Here is an 18,742-nt window from a genome sequence, read left to right on the forward strand (position 1 = left end):
TGCCCGGCCGGGGGAGCGGCTTGGGGCCATGGCCCTCATTCCCTGCTCTGTCTCTGCACCAACAGTTCCCACCGCCCAGCATGTCTTGTTTCCTAGCTGGGTGCTGCCCGTGCCCTAGGCTGTGAGCCCTGTGAGCACGGCAGAGAGCAGTGTGCAATACCACTGGAATTAAGTACATGCTTGTTGAGTGAACCGCTAATCCGTACATGCTCTTCTTCACTTCCCAGCCCAGGGCGAGGCCTGGCCTTCTTCACATGCACCCCAGGTCTAGAGGGTTCAGTGGCTCAGTTCGCGGTTAATTTTTATAACCTGAGTGAGGGATCTTGACCTCATTGGCACCTTCAGAATTGACAGTGTACTTTTGAAACACATTGAAGAATTCTGAAGCTTTAACTGCATTGCCTCTCATATAAAACTTAGGAACTATGAACCCAGACTCCCGCAGGGTCCAGGCAGGACCAAAGCATGACAGGAAAATGATCATAATGGCCAGATTTCTCATGGGGACCAAGAATCTAGAACTCTGGTGAAACCGATCAATTTAGAATACTTATTGTCAATTCATTTAAATTTTTAGAAAAGACAGTGTGAGGGAAAATAACATGATTCCATGGTGGGTTGTGTTGTCTGTTATCACTACAATCATGTCTTCTGACAGAAAACACATTACTTTGGAAATAATCTGGAAAGTTTTGATTTAAAAATCTTGTCATTCAATAATATATCTTTTCTCTGATGTATAAATTATTTAGACCTACAGTGATACCTCGGTTCTCGAACATAATTTGTTCCAGGAGGATGGTCGAGAACCAAATTGTTCGAGAACCGAAGCAATGAAACCCAATAGGAAATAATGGAAACTGGATTAATTCGTTCCAAGCCCCAGAAAATGCCTATTTACTGGCCTAATTTGTATATAATATGTAGAAAAACATAAGTCTCAACAAGAAATAAAAGTGTACAGTATGTCTAAGGGTTAAATTCAGTGTAAAGCGTGACTCTCTCCACAAAGCGTGACTCTCTCTCTGCACTCACACTGATGACGCGAGCAAGGCGCGCTGGGCCGAATGAACGCCATTCGGCTCAACTCGGCTCATCTCGGAAGTTCGAGTTCCAAATATTTGTTCGGATTCCAAGACAAAAGTTTCTCGAATCTCCTGGTCGAATACCGATTTGGTCGAAATCCAAGGCGTTCGAGAACCGAGGTATCACTGTATTTCTTCTCATTTCCACATTCCAATGGCTAATTTGGCATTTTTTATTGCTCTCAATAGTCTTGTCTTTTATTCCAGTACTAGATTAGTGAGTGATCGTTGTGTAATTAAAGATATTAATTTATGTGACACTCCAAACAAAAATAATTTAAGTTTCCATGCAACAGTAATTCATGCAGTTAAGTTCACCTTGGCTAGTCTGTCTCAACTCACGATCACACACCTGGTTTCAGGCAAGTTCCTCTAGATGTTGACTATGATGAACACCACAGTGGAAACATTCAACTTTGAGACAAAGTGCACCTTAGCCCTATTCAATGTGATCATTGTTAGTCGAGCTGCAGTGAATTAGAAGGCTCGAAACTGCCATTGTTTACAGGATCCCCTGACCAGTGCTTCTCCTTCACTTAAAGTTTTCACCCAGGGAGAGATTGGGGAAGTTCCCCCACCCCACACACACCAGTTCATCCTGCGGTAACACTTAGATTTGAATGGCCACTTTTCTTTTACCTTCTATACCTGGATCTCAAGTGTGCCTGAACCTGTAGCTTCCTAAAATGAAGTCCCTACTGTAAAATATGTTGCCCAGCAGAGTAGATGGCTATATTTTTGGTTTCTGAGGAAGCCAGAAAGAAGTGATTTCAAGCGTATCATTAATAGAAGTATTTGTGTTATTAGTATTGTTTCAAAACTTAATACTATTGAAGAGAATGCAGACTCACAGATAGAGTTGTAAGGTTACGCAAATAAAGGTACAGGACACCCAGACTGTTCCGGTCGGGGTTCCCTGGAGAAGCAGAGCGAGTGGGTTGCGTGTACATAGATAAAGAGTCAGTATGATGAACTGGCTCCCGTGACTGTGGGAGCTGAGAAGCCCCCAGACCTGCGGTCAGCAGCTGGGACCTCGGAATGCCGACGGTGGGCTCCAGGCTGTGCGAGAGCCTCATCTCCAAGAAGAGCCTGTTTTTCAGCTGGAGTCCGCAGGCAGGAACGTACCGATGCTGTCAGAGAAAGACAAGTGAAGACAGATGCCTTCAGCTGCAAGGCAGTCAGGCAAGAGGGACTTCCCCTTCCTGCTGGAATGTCAGCCTTTTGTTCTGTTCAGGCCTCCGTCTGACCGATGTGGCCGTGCCCATCGGGGAGGACAGTCCACTTTGCTTAGTCTATGGATTCAGTTGTAATCTCATCTCAAAACGGCCTCACAGAGAGACCCAGAATAATATTTGACCAAATAACTGGGTACCCCGGGGTCCAGTCAAGTTGATACATAAAATTAAACATCACACAGACTAATTTAAATTTTAGATAAACAGTGAGTAATTTATAGCATGTAATATTTAGGACATAATTAAAATAAATAATTACTTATTACTTGTCTGAAATTCAAATTTAACTTTGAAATTCAAGTTTGAAGAACTGTTTTAAGATTTTAGAATCTTCCAAGGTTTTGACATAGACATCTCTAATTAAGTCAACATGATCCAGTTGTTCTATGCTGGGACAATGACATATTTTGTTTGGTTTTCTGGTTGTTTGGAAGCCTAGAGAATAGAAAATTTTCTGTGCAATCAGCAGTTGGAAAATTTGATAACTTTTGTGTCATCAGAAAATGTAGTGGCATTAAGATAAGCTGTAGAGTAGAAGTCATCAGAGCTCAGAAAAATAAAAGATACTGGGACCCTTGTATATTGTGGAATGTATCATTTCTTAGGATGTTCTCAGAAATCTTCCCAGACAATTTCTGAATAATGCTTTTGTCTCTTATAAGTGAGGTACTTTAAACTTCATTTAAAATGTTGCTCCCACACATTACTTCAGCTTTCCTCCACTCTGGTCAGGTCAAATATTCTGTCTGCAAACCACGATCTATTGTTCATTCCACTTCTCGCTGCAGTTCCTTAAAAAATGACCAAAATGCTGAGATATTTTTGAAAATTTTATATAATTCTTCATCTAACTTTTTAAAATTTCATGGATTTTGTTTTCTACTAGCCATATAAATATAAAGTAACATAAAAATCAATACTTTATATGGACATGTTATAGCAACCTGAAATATACAGGTTCATAACCAACAAAAAAGAGGACCCAGCAAATGTTCACAGTCAACCACAACTAGTATATTTTTATTAAAGACATTGGTAGGATGTTTTTAAAACCTATTTACATGTTTTAATGAACCATGATGATACAAATAAGCCTAAACCATAGTGTTTTTAACTGATCTTTACAATAGATGAGCCAAAATTTAACAATGCAAATTTGGAACAAAAGTTATTGGTATTTTTGGTAACCAAAAATAAAATTCAAAACTCACTACTATAATCTAGATGGTAAAATTAAACCAAACCCAGAAAATAATAATTTTCTTGGAACTTCCTTCAAGGTCAATTTTAGAATGACTTTTGAAAGTGAAATTTACTTACTGGGAGAAGATATTTAAAACCTTGGATAAGGTTGAAACTCTTCTGCATCAAAAACAGGTAGCCACTTGAAAAACCACTGTCATCTAACTTCAGAGAATGTACCTGAACACCTAGTTGAGAGCTTGAGTTCTTGCCTGTGTGTCTGTATGATTCTAGAGCTATGGAAGTTAACCCTTCAATCCACTTTGTTTACATCTATATAATGGTATCCGCAAAGAGACTTTGAATTTTACATTGCCCTGTTGACAAGCACGTGGAAAAAAGTTTGGCAATAATTGACAGCTTTGTAAAAAGCAAAACTTTGGGAACTCAGTAGACTACATTCAGGTCATTGCTGTAGTTAATAAGAATTAACTGCCCTAAAGACTTTAGCTCATGGTTCTTTCATGGTTTTCAATGGAATGGTTGGAAAAAAAATTATTTTATAAAATGAATTGCTTCAGGTACCTATTATTTTAGACACATTTGTAATGAGTTTAAGATAAATTCAAAACTTACTCTTTAAATATATGTATTCAAGTGAGGGAGATAGCTAAAATGTTCAAATTGGGTTTGAATTGTGGCTTTTCTTTGAAAAAGATGGGGAATTGGCAAAGACCTGGATAAATGGCTGATCTCAATGGTCTCATAAATTACAGATTTTCATAACAATATTCTTATCAACAGCTATAGCTGAAAAACCAAACTGTTTTTTGTTTTTGTTGGTGGTGGGTTTTTTTACTGTTTCTATCAACATTACTGTAATAAAAATAAAATTCTATGGTTGGATGAGGAGAGTTGATCGTATCCTTTGTGGCTTTCAGTTCGTTTGGATCTGACGGAAATTACAAGTTTCTTGGTGAAAGGAAAATAGCTTTTGACAACTTATTTGTCCAAGACATTAAAAAACAAGCTGAACAGAGATTCAGAGAATATTTAATCTGTCACATAAAACAAGCAACTTTACTTCTTACCAAGAAGATTAACTCAATGAATTTCTGTCAATAGTAGCTTGAAAATAAAACTCCAGCAGCTTATTGTTAAACTACACAGGGTGGGGAACAATAGGTTATAGTTATTTGTATGGAAAATAATACAATTAATAAAACGAGAATAACCTCTGTGTTGGGCATACTTACAACTATAAATGTACTTTTGCCCCATCCTGTATTGGTTAAAAAACCAACAACACACACACACACGAAATATAGTATCCATTAGAGTGTTTGTAGTTTGGGGTGGCTTAGCTGGGCATTTATGACTCTTAATTTTTTTATGAAATTGCAGTTAGAATATCATCTAAGGCTATAGTCGTCTGCAGACTGACCTGGGGCTGAGGCTCTGTTTCCCACTGACTCACTCACATAGCTAGTAAGTAGGTGCAGTGGTTGACTAGAGGCCTCAGTCTTTCCCATGTGGGCTTCTGCCTAGGCACGCTGACGTGTTCTCATGACGTGGCAGGTGGCTTCCCCTAGAGTGAGCAATACGAGAGGCCAGCATGGAAGCTGCAATGTCATTTATGGCACATTCTCAGAAATCACACAACATCATGTCCTCAATATCTGTTTGTCACACTGATCACCTTTATTTGATGTGTGAGGCTACTACACAGAGGAGTAAGCAAGGATCACGGTGGAGGAGCTCACTGGAGGCTGCTACTCCAGCACATGTCAGAGTATACTGATGACATATTGCAATACAACATGGAGACAGGAAATTTTCTAGATCCTGGATCTGATCTGCAGTGAATGTCAAATCTCTTCAATTTAGCTCCATTTCCAGACATTTTAGACTTAGTGCAAGTATATCTTCTTGCGTAGTAACCAAAATGATGGCATAATTTCTATTTGTTTTCTGGAAGGTATTCAAGCCCTCATTTTGCTATTAAGACATCATTGGTATATAATTGAGTCAAATGAGATTTAAATGAGATTTCTTTTTTTTTTTTTGTATATACCCCTAGTGGGAACCGAACCCGGGACTCTCTGGTCCACAGGCCGACGTTCCAGCCACTGAGCTAAACCTGCCAGGGCTTAAATGAGATTTCTAAGAGACTTTTAAAAAAGACCAGGTTTAGCCCAGCCATTGTGGCTCAGGGGTTGAGCTTTGACCCATGCATCAAGAGGTCACCAGTTCAGTTCCCAGTCAGGGCACATGCCCAGGTTGTGGGCTCGATCCCCAGTGGGCGGCCAATCGATGTTCTCTCTCATTGATGTTTCTCTCTCTCTCCCTCTCCTTTCCTCTCTCTCTAAAATTAATAAAGAAAAAAATTAAAAATAAAAATAAAAAGAGACCAGATTTAGGTCAGGCTATCTAGACATTTACTCTCCTCTAACTTCAATGATTCTTTGCTATGGAAGTTCGAGAAGCGGTGGGAACCATGTGATGGATGGGGTTGTGAAAAGAGAGAGAGGTTAATGCTAAGTTAGAAGTAACAACAGCCTTGTCTGAAATTTCTCCATGGCTTTTATTCTGTTCCTTTCCTGACAGTTACTAGTATCCATCAAATGTCACAGTAACACAGGAGAGATTCAGTCATGATTTGTTGAATGAATGTGAATAGAATAAATCTGTGCTCAGTAAGTAACTTATTACTGGTTGTTATCTGACTGTGGTAAGCTGTCAGATAGGAAAGTTGGGCATTTCATCTCCCTGCTTTTCTATATTAACTTTGAGGAAGAAAAAACTCACAAATTAAAAAATTCAACTCTGTAATGTGTCATTCATTGATCTTAATTTAGAGTGTAATTGGTTTTAATACATTGAAGATTTGCTACTTTGGTTCTTTGTTCTCCTACAATCCTCATCATTATTGATTTTATTGACAAAAATATTAGTCATATAGTTGTATTTATGAAGAAGGAACACCAGTGATCACTCTTTGTTATTTTTTTTATAGAATTTGCTGTTACATCCTTAAATATTTCTTTGTTTCATAATTAAACAATAAGATATTATAAGAAAAGGTTATTATTTAGACTCCCTGCAACAGCAAATACAGTATATTTTTATTGATTCATTTGATTGTGCATGTTGTGAACTACCAAAATAGTTTATTTTGGAAACTCATTAGACTCACTCCTTTGTAAGCTTCTTTTGAGCTTAACTTTATATTCCTAGCATCTAATACAGTGCCTGAATAGAGCAGATGTTTATGAATATTTGTTCAATGAACAAATGAGTTAGATGGATCATACATAATAACTGAAGTGCTGAATGCCATGCATGCTTTTAAAGTAGCTGACTTTATGGCCTGTAGTTCAAATCTGGTGATGATTGATGCTTGAGGGATCGTCTTTTTGACTTAACTACTGTTTATTTACTGGTGATATGCACTTGCATCATACGTAGTCCCTTGTTGGTAGCATCAAAAGGCCATAGTGGTAAAGAAAAAACTGTAGCCTTTGGAAATTCTGCCTTCAGGTCAGTGCAGTGCTAACCATGGATTTTGATGATTTAGATTGAAAAGTCTCGTTCGCTCTGAATAGAGCACACACTACACCAGCCCTTTTTCACACCATTTACCCCGGGTCCTGCAGATTCAGTGGCTCACCTCAGGTGGCTTCTCCACCACCTTCTGTTCATAGGCAGCATAGGGAGAGAGACAGAGAGACATTGATGTGAGAGAGATACATGGATGGGCTGCCTCCTGCATGCCCCCTGCTGGGGACAGACCCCATAATTCGAGCATGTGCCCTGCCCAGGAATCGAACCCGGACCTCTCAGTCCATGGGACGATGCTCAGTTCACTGAGCCACACCAGCCGGGCAACACCATTATCTTTTAATTCAAAGACAATGATATGTACTCCAGAGCTTGTACACAATGTGCACATTTACAGATGCTTATTGCTGTGCTCAGCAATGCACGTTTACAGTATGCATTTTGCCATAAATCCTGTTTTCCACACTCTTCTTTATGTTCTTGCCATTCGTAATTCTTCAATGCATGTGGTAATAGGGAGGTATTTGGGCAAGGATGGTTTTTCAGGTTACAACTACTCTATCACTATCCATGTGTTGGGAAAACTGGAACGAGCATTCGGAAGGGGAACTGCAGATTGAGATGGAAAGTTTCCCTTAGTCTGGAATGAGCATGTCAGTCCAAGAATTTGGGATAATTTCAGAGGGAGAGCGAGCTGCCTAGCGGCTCATTGCAGCTCCGTAGCAGAAGCTTCCACCCACACCTCTCAGGCTATCAAACACAGGAGGGTACTAAGGCGCACTGCTTGCTTTATTTTGGGGGCAGTGGAGCCTGATTTATTCAGCTGTACATTGGTTTTGAATTCACTGAAAGGTTTTTTTGTTTTAGATCTATGCTTGATATGGTCAGAAGTGAGAAAAATTAAATTATGCATCTACTAAAGTGAAAATAGCAATTAAGCAATTATTTTTAAGCAATATTCAAAGTAGACCTTGAAAATCATTAAAGGGAAAAATATTTCTTAATCTTCCAAATCGCTAACTGAAATCTTTCTTAAAGTACAGGGAAACCTAGACAATGTTAAATCTTATATTTACTCTGGAAACATATATAAAATATATAAAGTATGTGAAGTGAATAAATAATATGACTTTTCATGAAATCTTTGCCCTCACTGGTAAGCAGCTGACTGCCTAAAGATTAAATACTTTATACTATGGACATAATCATCTATATTTAAAGCTATTTTTATCAAAATATAATCAACTTGTTAAAATGAAATACTATTTTGTTGGACCACTTCCAAAATAAATGTGAATTACATATTGATTAGTCCACATTTGCATACTCATTTTAGATGAGGTTTTATTGGAATTTCAGGTTGAGGAGCTAAATCACACATATACATAATAAATTACCCTGAAAAAATGAAATGAGAAACACAAATTAAATTCTCAGTGAGGAATCACCTCACACCTGTCAGAATGGCTATCGTCAATAAATCAACAAACAGCAAGTGTTGGTGAGGATGTGGGGAAAAGGGGCCCTTGAGAACATTGGTGCAGCCACGGTGGAAAACAGTATGGAGGTGCCTCAAAAAATTAAAAATAGAACTATCTTATGACCCAGCAATTCCTCTTCTGGGATTCATCCAAAGAAATCAAGAACACTAATTCTTAGAGATATGTGCAGCCCTATGTTCGTTGTAGCATTACTTACCATGGCCAAGACAGGGGAGCAACCGTAGTGCTTGTCAGTGGTGATGGTAAGAGACGCAGGACATGTTTACACCGGACTCCGATCAGCCAGACAAGGAACTCTTACCATTTGAAACAACATGGATGAACCTAGAGGGCATTATGCTAAGTTAAATAAGTCGGACAGAGAAGGACAAATACCATACGATTCCATTTATATGTGGAATTCAAAGAACAAAATAAATGAACAAACAAAACAGAAACGGACTCATAGATAAAGAAAACAATGAGGCAGTTGGGGGCATGCGTAGAAAAGGTGACAGGATTAAGAAGTACAAACTGGTAGTTACGACATAGTCGCAGGGATGTAAGCCCAGCATAGGGAACACATTACATACTACAGTCAGTAATACTGTAATAACTATGTATAATGCCAGGTGGGTACTAGAATTATTGGGGGCAGGTCACTTTGTAAATTATATAAATGTCTAACTACTATGCTGTACCCCTGAAACTAATAAAAAATATTATGGAACATCAACTATAATTTAAATAAGCAAACAAACAAAAAAGAAATACGTGCTTTTACAATAGAGAGTAATTTTCCAAAGAGAGTAGATTTTCACTAAAATGCTAGGGCCGTGAAGGCATAGTGCATTTTAACTGTGTGTGTCAACACATGCTCGTGTAAGAGGGTGGCGGCAAGTTCCATACTAAGTCCTTTTGAAGATGCGATGCTTCCTTGTGTATCTAGGGAAGTGGCAGAGCCAGTCATGTGCTACCTCTGTGGTCCTCCAAAAACAGCATGAAGCTGTGGAAATAAATCACCTTGAAAATCTGCCACACCTACTGCCGTCCTCTGTAAAATGAGGGTTAAAATACCTTTAGAGTTATTGTGAGTGTGGTAAGGATATTCTAACATTTTGAAATACCTCCCAGGCCTTCTCTGTCAATGGGTAGGTTTGTTTTCCTTCCTGTACCTCATGTACCATGTGGCCCCGGGGAGCGGGGAGGGGAAAGACCACTTTGGGAAGGAGGCAAATATGGGCGAGTTCCTGTAAGACATAAGGGAGAAGTGAAACTAGGTCAGACTCAGGGAGAGTGGGAGACAGGATGGGGTAAGGGAGGGAGTGAGAAAGAGGTGGGGGAGCCCTAAGATTAGAGGCAGCCTTCATAGACAGGGCATAATCTGAGAACTTGGTACTTAGTGCTGGTTCCCTGGGGCACAGTGTGTTCGCCTGTTAGAGAGACGCTGTCCAACAGCTCTCAGAGAAATAATGAAGCACTATTGAAATGAGGAGTCTGTTAATTAGCCTGAGTCAATGCTTCTGGTAATATGGTTCACATGTGTTATGCACTAGATGTAAGAGTCCCCCATTACACAGCCACCAACTTAGTACCCTGGCTATGGATTCAAGGTCCTTTTTAGTTTACTGGCCAACTGGTGCAGACCTGAGGTCACTCAGACTTAGAGACTAAAGACAATGACAATTTCCTAAATCCACAGTGCATATGCAAACCTATGTGAATAAGCCAGAGAGGACCAAGGGCATCACCAGCATAGTCCCTGTGCCCAGGGTTCAAAGACAAGCAGGGCCAGGAGGCATGTCTACAGAGACCATGGAACAGCATGGATCAGCCCCCAGCCTGGCTCCCAAGGCCCATAAATGTTTCCCTTCAACCAGATGCCATTTTGAAAGGGGGTGACGGGGGTGCAGAAAATTCAAGAATGTTGTTAAGGAATCTAAACTTTGAATTAATTGTTTACCTATAATAGCTTGATTACAACAAAATAATGCTCTTACTACAAACCCTGAAATATATTTAACTAATGGAAGAATTTCTCCTGCTATCCTCTGGATGGGAGATCATAGGAAAACCTAGAATAGTTACAGAGAAGGAAAGAAACTACAATAGTGTGTCCACTCATGCACACTGGAAGTCAAATCTTATTTCTCTATACATTTTACTGCTCAACTCTGGACTTTTGCACTTGGAAGTCCCACAGCCTTGTCAAAAACCCTTCATTGAGCAGTCAACTCATTATTTCTCACTTACCTCTCTCCAAACCCCCACTTATTCTCCTGTGCTCTTTTGAGGGGAAATTAGACTACCAGTTGCCCAAACCAGCGTTTTTCTAACTCTGTTTTGTTTTGTTTTCAACTCCTGCACATCTCTCTCTCTCTTAATTTACTCTGACCCCACTTACACTGCCTAAACCCAGCCCATTTCACCTCCCACCTGGTTGTCCTCAGGGTCTTCTTCTTGGCCCCGCCCGTGGCTTCCAGGCAATCCATCATCCACAGAGCTGTTGCAAACGTAGCTCTACTTTTGTCTAGCCCCTTCTTTAAAAATCCCTGTACAACACCCAGTACCTAGAGAATATAGTCCAAACTCCTAAGTGCGATACATCAGAATATCTGGGTGTGCACCTCCTTGAGGACTTCAGTATGATGCAAGGTTAAGAAAAAATGATATAAATAATTCAAAATATGTTTATATTTTTTCAAAGATGAATCTGCAATGAAGACACAAAATCTAAAAATTCTTATAGAGAACTGCAGACCCCTGACACTTGTTTCTGCAGGAAGCAGAATCACTCTTCTGTCCTCTGATGGGAAGTATTATACATCATCATCATTATCACTATTATCATAAAAATACTTATTGAAAATAGTCTGGGAATAGTTTTATTGGTGGATGCAGAGAGCACAGAGCTATTAGGAGGAAGTCCTGCTAAGAGGCCTTTTCAATAATCTAGGTAGTAAATGCTACCGATCTGGCTAGATGAGGCATGGAGAAACCATCATGGAGCTAGTCTAGGAGAGAAAGACATCACAGACCCTGTCAGTCAGCTTGGCAGGGACAAATACAGGTGTATTTGGCTTGGGGACATATAGCAAAGTTTTTAAAATATTGAAATGATTGTACCACATAAGCACAGTCTCATATTAGGTAACAACTAGGAAGAAAGAGGAGTATTCCTCAGACTTAGTATGAATTTTTTTAAAAAACTAAAGATTCTAATGGTGAATTCAGACAGTTTATTTTGCCAAAGGCTTCTGCTCATAAAGCCATATACAGCTAGTGGTTCATTAGAGCAATGAAGTTTGCAAACTGATCAATAGCATACTTCACTTAATTATTTGTGTGTGAGAAGAAATGGCCAAGATGTATGGATTATTTAAGAGAGCTAATTACAAGCCCCTCCTGTGACCAGTGGCTTTCTATCCCAGCCATATTCACAAGCTGCATTTTCATGTTACCATGTCACAAATGATCCCCCTGGGTCATTAAGAGAAAATTAGATGGAGATCAGTATATGTTGCATATTGTGGACCATGTATGAACTACTTTTAAAATATATTTTTATTGATTTTTTTTGGAAGAGAGAGATAGAAACATCAATGTAAGAGAGAAACATCGATCAGCTGCCTCCTGCACACCCCCTACAGGGGATTGATCCCAGGCATGTGCTCTGACAGGGAATCAAACTGGGACCTCTCAGTCCATGGGACAACGCTTAGTCCACTGAGCCACACCGGCCGGGCTGAACTACTTTTCATTAGTTTACTTGAAATTAGTTTATTTAGTTTTTAAATAATGGGATAAGAATTTATGAACCCATCACACAAAACAAGAGCTAGAAGTTTTACAATGACCTACATTTAATTATATAATGTCTTCATCCGCCTATTTACGCCAACCCCGGGTAATCAGCATCTTCAGTCTCCTGCTCACCATTGCCTCTCTTTCCTCTTTCATATAATTGTGTTATAAGTTTCTTATTATATAAAACAGTATTGTACTATGTACAATCTTTTTTATCTAGTGTTGTTTTACTAAGATTCAACCATAATGTTGCCTGCTACTTTAGCAACTTATTCCACTCTTCCTGGCTTGGGTGTGTGTACCTGAGCCTGTACCATACTTCTTTGTAATCAGCCTTGATCTCTGCTTTTCTTCACAGGTATATTTGGGGTTCCTTACTTAGGTATGGCAATTTATAATCACATTATCAAGGTCTATTTAAAAAGCTCTGCTGAAAATAGCACCACTTTTTCAAGATTTTTTTTTTATTAATTAATTTTTGTTACAGGTGTTTCTCCTATTTTCAAGATCTTGACACCAAGAAATATTTAAAATGTTCTTAAAGGAAATTATAGGCACTTTTGTCAGTGGCTACAATAAAACAAACTACCTTAAAATTTAAAGGCTTAACAACCATTCATTATCCTCACAGGCCAGTTGGATGCTTCTGCTGATCTGAGCTGGATTGACTGTTCTCAGCTGGGCTCAGGCAGGTATCTGTAGCCAGATGATGAGTTGCCTCCAACTGGTTGAGCTAGGACCAACCCAGCTGGGACTGCTGAACTCGCCCTTCTGCAAACTAGCCAGGCCTGTTGACATGGTGGTAACAGGACTCCAAAAGAGGCCATTGAAAGGTGCAAGCATTTTTTATGCCTTTGCCATGTCAAGTTTGCTATTGGTCCATCAGCCAAAGCTAGGGCCTCTGGGGGTGGGCTGCACTAACTAGTGTAGGTAAGATGAATGCAAGCAACCAGCCACATATTTTTTAAAGCAAGTATTAACGCTTATTGTACCTTATAAAACTGCTTTCTATTAACGCAAAGTGAGCAAATAAGTAAATACTGTGGCTAATGGGAGCCAGGCTTCTCACATTTGAAGAGGGGTTACACATCCAGAAAGGAGGAAGGACAGAATGACCCCATGGTTTTGTAATTCTCTTTGAGGTTTCAGTGTGAACCAAAGGCTGTAATGCAGATAGCTGGACACCTCTGTTTTCTGAAAAGGCCTAAAATTCATGACACTGTATAAACATGAACACATTTAGTATCTGGTTCTTCATTTCTATGTACCATTCTCTACTAAAAGGACCAGAGCTTCTTGGAGAAATGGCTGATTCTAGGTCTGGGGCAGAAAAAGTCTAAAATTAGCCTGGAAATTTTTGTATGTCAAAAGGTAAGGAAGTGTTCAAAGAATGATGGGGACATGTCTGGCCAAATCTGAGATAACATGAATGTCAAAATTATGATATTAGAGGATATAACTATTAAATAAAATAGAATTCATGACCCTATCTGCAGAAGTTGCTGTTTCAGTAGAAAGTGATCTGATAAGTGTGGAATGAATGATGGAATTAGAAAACACCATTTGTCAGTCCTTATCATAATAACTGATTCTGGCAAAAATCAAAATCAACAGGTGCTAGAAGAAATAGGTGAAGGTTTAAGAAGAGGAAACTTATATAGTCTCAAAATATTTCTTGATAAGCTATATATTAATTGTAAAAGATAAAGCAATAACTTAAAGTGGAAAAAGATGGCAGACATCACCTAAACCAAATAATTAAACATAGCGGTGTCAGTGGTGAGTCTGATTGATAGCATCGGCTTCCAGATAGCGATGGGTCGGGAAGGCGCCACTCAGTATCCCTGCCAGAGTGCACGCACGGAATCTAATCCTGAAGAACCATCAGACAGACACAGACCGATGCTTGTTCTATAAAATAATTGGCCTGTGCTCTTCAAAGATGTCAGTGTCACAAAGGAGAAAGACTTGGAAAGTATCTCAAATTTTAAAAGGGCTTACAGAGACATGACAACTGAATGCAGTAAGGTCCTGGATTTTCATTTGCTCTGAGGGACATCACTGAGGCAACTTAGAAACTGAATCAAGTTTGTAACATCTGTAGATTAGATAACTCTATAACATCAATGTCAATTTCCCGATTTTAACAATTGTACTGTGATTACATAAGTGAATTCCTTGCTTTTAGAAACTATACATTGAAATAGAAGCAAAGGGACATTACATCTGCAAGGTACTCTGAAAGAGTTTAGGGGAATAATATATAAATACACATAAAGGGAAAAGAGAGAGAAGGATAAAGCAGATGTTATAAAGTGTCAATATCTGTGAAGGAGTATTCACAAATACTTTGTACTGTTTCTGAAAATTTCAAATTATATCCAAATATTTGAAAAAGTGATAGATCCACAAGTATGTAAATATATATTTTCCCATTGCTCATCAATATAGTTAGTGAATTAATTAGTATTGGTGAATTCAAATGTAACACTATATGAAATGAGGAAAGTATATAATAGCCTGGATAGGTATTTACCAATTGCTACTAAGATTAAACTAAAGAGTGGGATTTGGGTTGGGCCCAATTTAGGTAGCCAAGGTCTTTTTCTACTTTTGGAGTGAAGGGACTTTTTGTAAGTGAGTAGGGTTTCCCCAGAAACCCTGTCTGCTAAAGCCGTTGTTTTTGCCAGAGGCATCCACTGCCCACTAGCTGCTGCCTGCCCCTGGTCATTGCTGGAAGATGCACAGGGCCACAGGTTTGTGAAGGTCAAACACTTCAGTAAATTATAACCTGGGTATGGTTAATGCTTTTTCCATTAATATCCCCAGATGTTTATGTTATTGTGGTATTGGGAACTTTGAGGGATATTTAAATTGTGTGACTTTTGTAAATCCCAAATTACAAAATCTACATTCTAGAGGTGGTCACAGCAAAAGAAGAAAAATAATTATTAGCATTTGAGGATACTTCCATGAAAACATATTTCCTTCTTTGGAGTTAAGCATGTGTCCGTTGCCTTTGGAAGGTAGTAAGAAACCAAGCAGTTTGGTGGTTCATTACAAAGCTCTGGAACAAGACAGATGTGGGTCCAGATGCTGATTCTGTACTTACTTACCCTTTGAAATGCAGACTTGATCTCGACCAGACGGGGCGTGGGTGCGGTTCAACCACATAACCTAGAGAAGCACTGTGTTACCATTACTATTATTGCTTCCGTTTTTCTAAATAGAGAAAGGACACAATCAGGTCAGCTGCTTTCTGATATCAGATGTTAAAAACAATTCATGCGAAAGAAACTTACTCTTTAACATATGAACGTTGAAGTGTCTGATAACACGCGATTCCCCTTCGTTTAGCTGAACTTTCCCTGGCAGTTTTACCCACATGATTCTCTCTCCTCTGCATTCTTATTGGCATTATTCCCGTGAAAACAACCAAAGAACTAAAGCAAAAGCATGTTAATTAACTCAGGTTTCGTACATTTTCTTTATCTGTCATTGCTGCAGATACCAGATGATCAGAGCTGCACTATGTATTCAAAATCTTTTAGTTGATCAAAGAGAGGAGACTGCAGGAAATTCAAGGCTCAAAATTCATTTAGTTCTAGCTAAGCCACAAGCATGAGCAGAGGCCATTATCCTTCAAACATTTTAAAATTTCTGTTTTCCTACTTTAATCTAATATTACCCTGGTTTGCTAAAGGAGATAGTGCACCTGGCTGACCTCCTTGCCCTTACATCTGACTAATGGGAAATCAGATTTCTTATGGTACCTTTGGTAGTACGTGGGATAGAATTTAAAGGTGCATGCACGTGTGTGTGTGTGTGTGTGTGTGTGTGTGTGAAGTTGATTAAATCCCAATAAAAATATTTTTAATTTTAAAGTAACTTTGTTTACTTAACATTATGAAGCAAACGTCTACTTTTCAACTGGCTGTTTTATATTGTCAGAACAATTATTCAATTCATTATGAAATGTTTAGCAGGTATCTATTGGAAAAGAGATGGCTTTCAAAGTGTAATTGGAAACAGCATAAGGTCTCTTTTGATTCTGCCTCACGAAAAGCTGTTTCACTGCCCAGAATGTGCACATACAGAAATATCTCTTTAAGATATTTTTTGTCTCTAGAGAAATGTTTGAATGTGCGCATATATGATCGTGGCAGCTGCCGGCTACTGCTGCACACATTTCGTCCCGTTTACCATACACAGATCAAGTCGGTATATACTCTGTGGAGAAGACTAAAGGAATGACAGCATCCTTGTCTTCAAAATCTTGGGATGAGACACACCACCTTTGTTTTCCAGTCACCTTTACCTGCTAGCACCTAGCACTATGCTCGGTCCTTATTTTGTCCTCAATACCTGTGGAAAGAATTAGAATAGACAACTTAGGGTGGAAGAATAAGTATGTGGAGATGTACAAACCCAGTTCTCCTTGAACTTTTGCTTCAACACCTGAAAAAGGGACTATCGCAGCTCATGTTACAGAAGCGAGCCCGCCCACCCAGCACTGGTGGAGCAGACACTGAAGGCGGAGAGCTGCAGAGAAGATGGGCCATGTTACTGCGCGTGGGCACCAGGAAAATGGGAAACTGATGCTCACAAGCCCAAACCCCCAGATCCAGGGCTCAGGGAGGGTTTTAATGGTGTAGGTGGGGAGAACAGGTATGTGTAAGTGCTGGCGGGCAAGTCTTGGAGGATCTCGGAGCTTGGCCATTATGGTAAGGAGCGTCAACACAGGATCTTCCTGTACAAGGGCCCTCAGCTTCTGAAAGGAGTTTAGTGTTCAAGTTCTGGTCCAGTCCTTTCGTTCTGTGTGTGTGGGGGGGGGGGGGGGGGGCGAGACTTTGGCACCAGGTGTAGCTGGAGGTCACAGTTCTCTCTTCTGGGCATGCTTCTCAGCTGCATGGCTTGTATTTGGATCTGTTGTCTCTGAAAAGCAGCTCAGTATCTCATTCAACAAGATGGGTCATTTGAAGCTGGTTCTGTGGTTACACTAATACTCAAATGGTGAGTAGAATTTGGGGAATGATTTGATCATATGAATTATGTCAATACCATCTGGGATCAGTCTGTGAGGCCCACAGAGCCCAGCGCTTCATACCAGAGGTCCTGTGTTACTCCCCTCTGCGATTTGCTTAAAGATGTGCTCCAGATACCCTCAGCATCAGTTGTAAACTCTGAGCCATATGTCAGGTATTAATTTATCCAAACACTTTTTTTTTTTTTTACTGTGAGTTCAGGAGTTTATTGCCTACTGTGTGAAGGATTATTTCTTCATACTTGTCTGAAAGTTCCTAGACAGTGTTTGTATCACTTTATTTAGCGTTTTTACTGAGTACTCACATTTCAGATTTTACATTAACAAGACTCCTGAAAGACCCAGAATAGACTCCTGGGAGGTATACACTATTAGCACTTTTTATCTATTGATGCATCTGATTATTTCTAACTCTACAACTGTATGTGACGAAACTACCATTCAATTACATTCGACTGGGGTGGTTTTTTTTTCAATATTTTAAAGTGTTCTTGTATGGTTCTGTTACGGAGCCTTGAGAGAGGGTTTTAGTTTATGTGAACAGCCCGTGGTGACGCTCCTGTCAGGGGACGTCAGAGGCCCTAGAAGATGAGCAAGAGCCAGCGAGCCTCACACAGCCGCTTCCCCTCTGCACTGGCTACGCTGCTCTTTGTGTTTCCACCTCGAGCCCGTTCGCACCTCTAGCTCCTGCCAGGTTGTGCGAATTGTATATATGATGTCATATTTTCCCAGTGAAAATTAAAACATTTTAGTTAACCAGCCAGATATTTCATCTAGAATGTGTAGAAGAGGTCAGGTATTTGCATTTGTACACGTTATTTGCTGATCTCAGCTGTTGAAGTTTTAATAGTCCCTACCATATTGAACTTGATTAAGTGGTGAATGACAATGAACAAGTTTCAATTGCCAGTTGAATTTTGACACATTTTTTAAAAATCCAATTCTATTTAAGAAGTTTTATATTCTATTCTTATTTTTATTTATATTTTTCTACCAGTAGCCCTGAGATTAGTTCTTTATAAAATATGTTTATAAGTAGTTTAAAATTCCATGCTCCCAAATGAGAATTATTTTAATGCTAAAAAAAAAATTATAAAGAAATGTAAACCTTTAGTAAGATATTAGGGTAGAACAATAATTTGCTGAAGCTGTTGAATAATTTAAAGAAATGAACATTTGATGTCAGGAATTAGTTCCTTGGTAATTGTATTTTATAGGAACTTTAGGTTCTGTAAACTTGCAGCATGAACAGTTTATAGTGCCTCAGTTTGAAGTCAAAATTAAAACATGCAATCATTGACTGACTTATTTTGCTTAGTGTAATACCCTCCAGGTCTCTTCATGCTA

The 18,742-nt window shown here is 39.2% G+C and overlaps 1 protein-coding gene across 1 annotated transcript in view; it reads left to right on the forward strand.

The window, feature by feature from the left end:
- The window catches only part of PDGFD (platelet derived growth factor D), a 279,190-nt gene that overhangs the window by 103,004 nt on the left and 157,444 nt on the right, over nucleotides 1-18,742 (forward strand). The gene's annotated exons all lie outside the window — the stretch shown is intronic.

This window comes from Molossus molossus, unplaced genomic scaffold, assembly GCF_014108415.1.
Source record: "Molossus molossus isolate mMolMol1 unplaced genomic scaffold, mMolMol1.p scaffold_m16_p_13, whole genome shotgun sequence".
In the NCBI taxonomy this organism is placed as follows: Eukaryota; Metazoa; Chordata; class Mammalia; order Chiroptera; family Molossidae; genus Molossus; species Molossus molossus.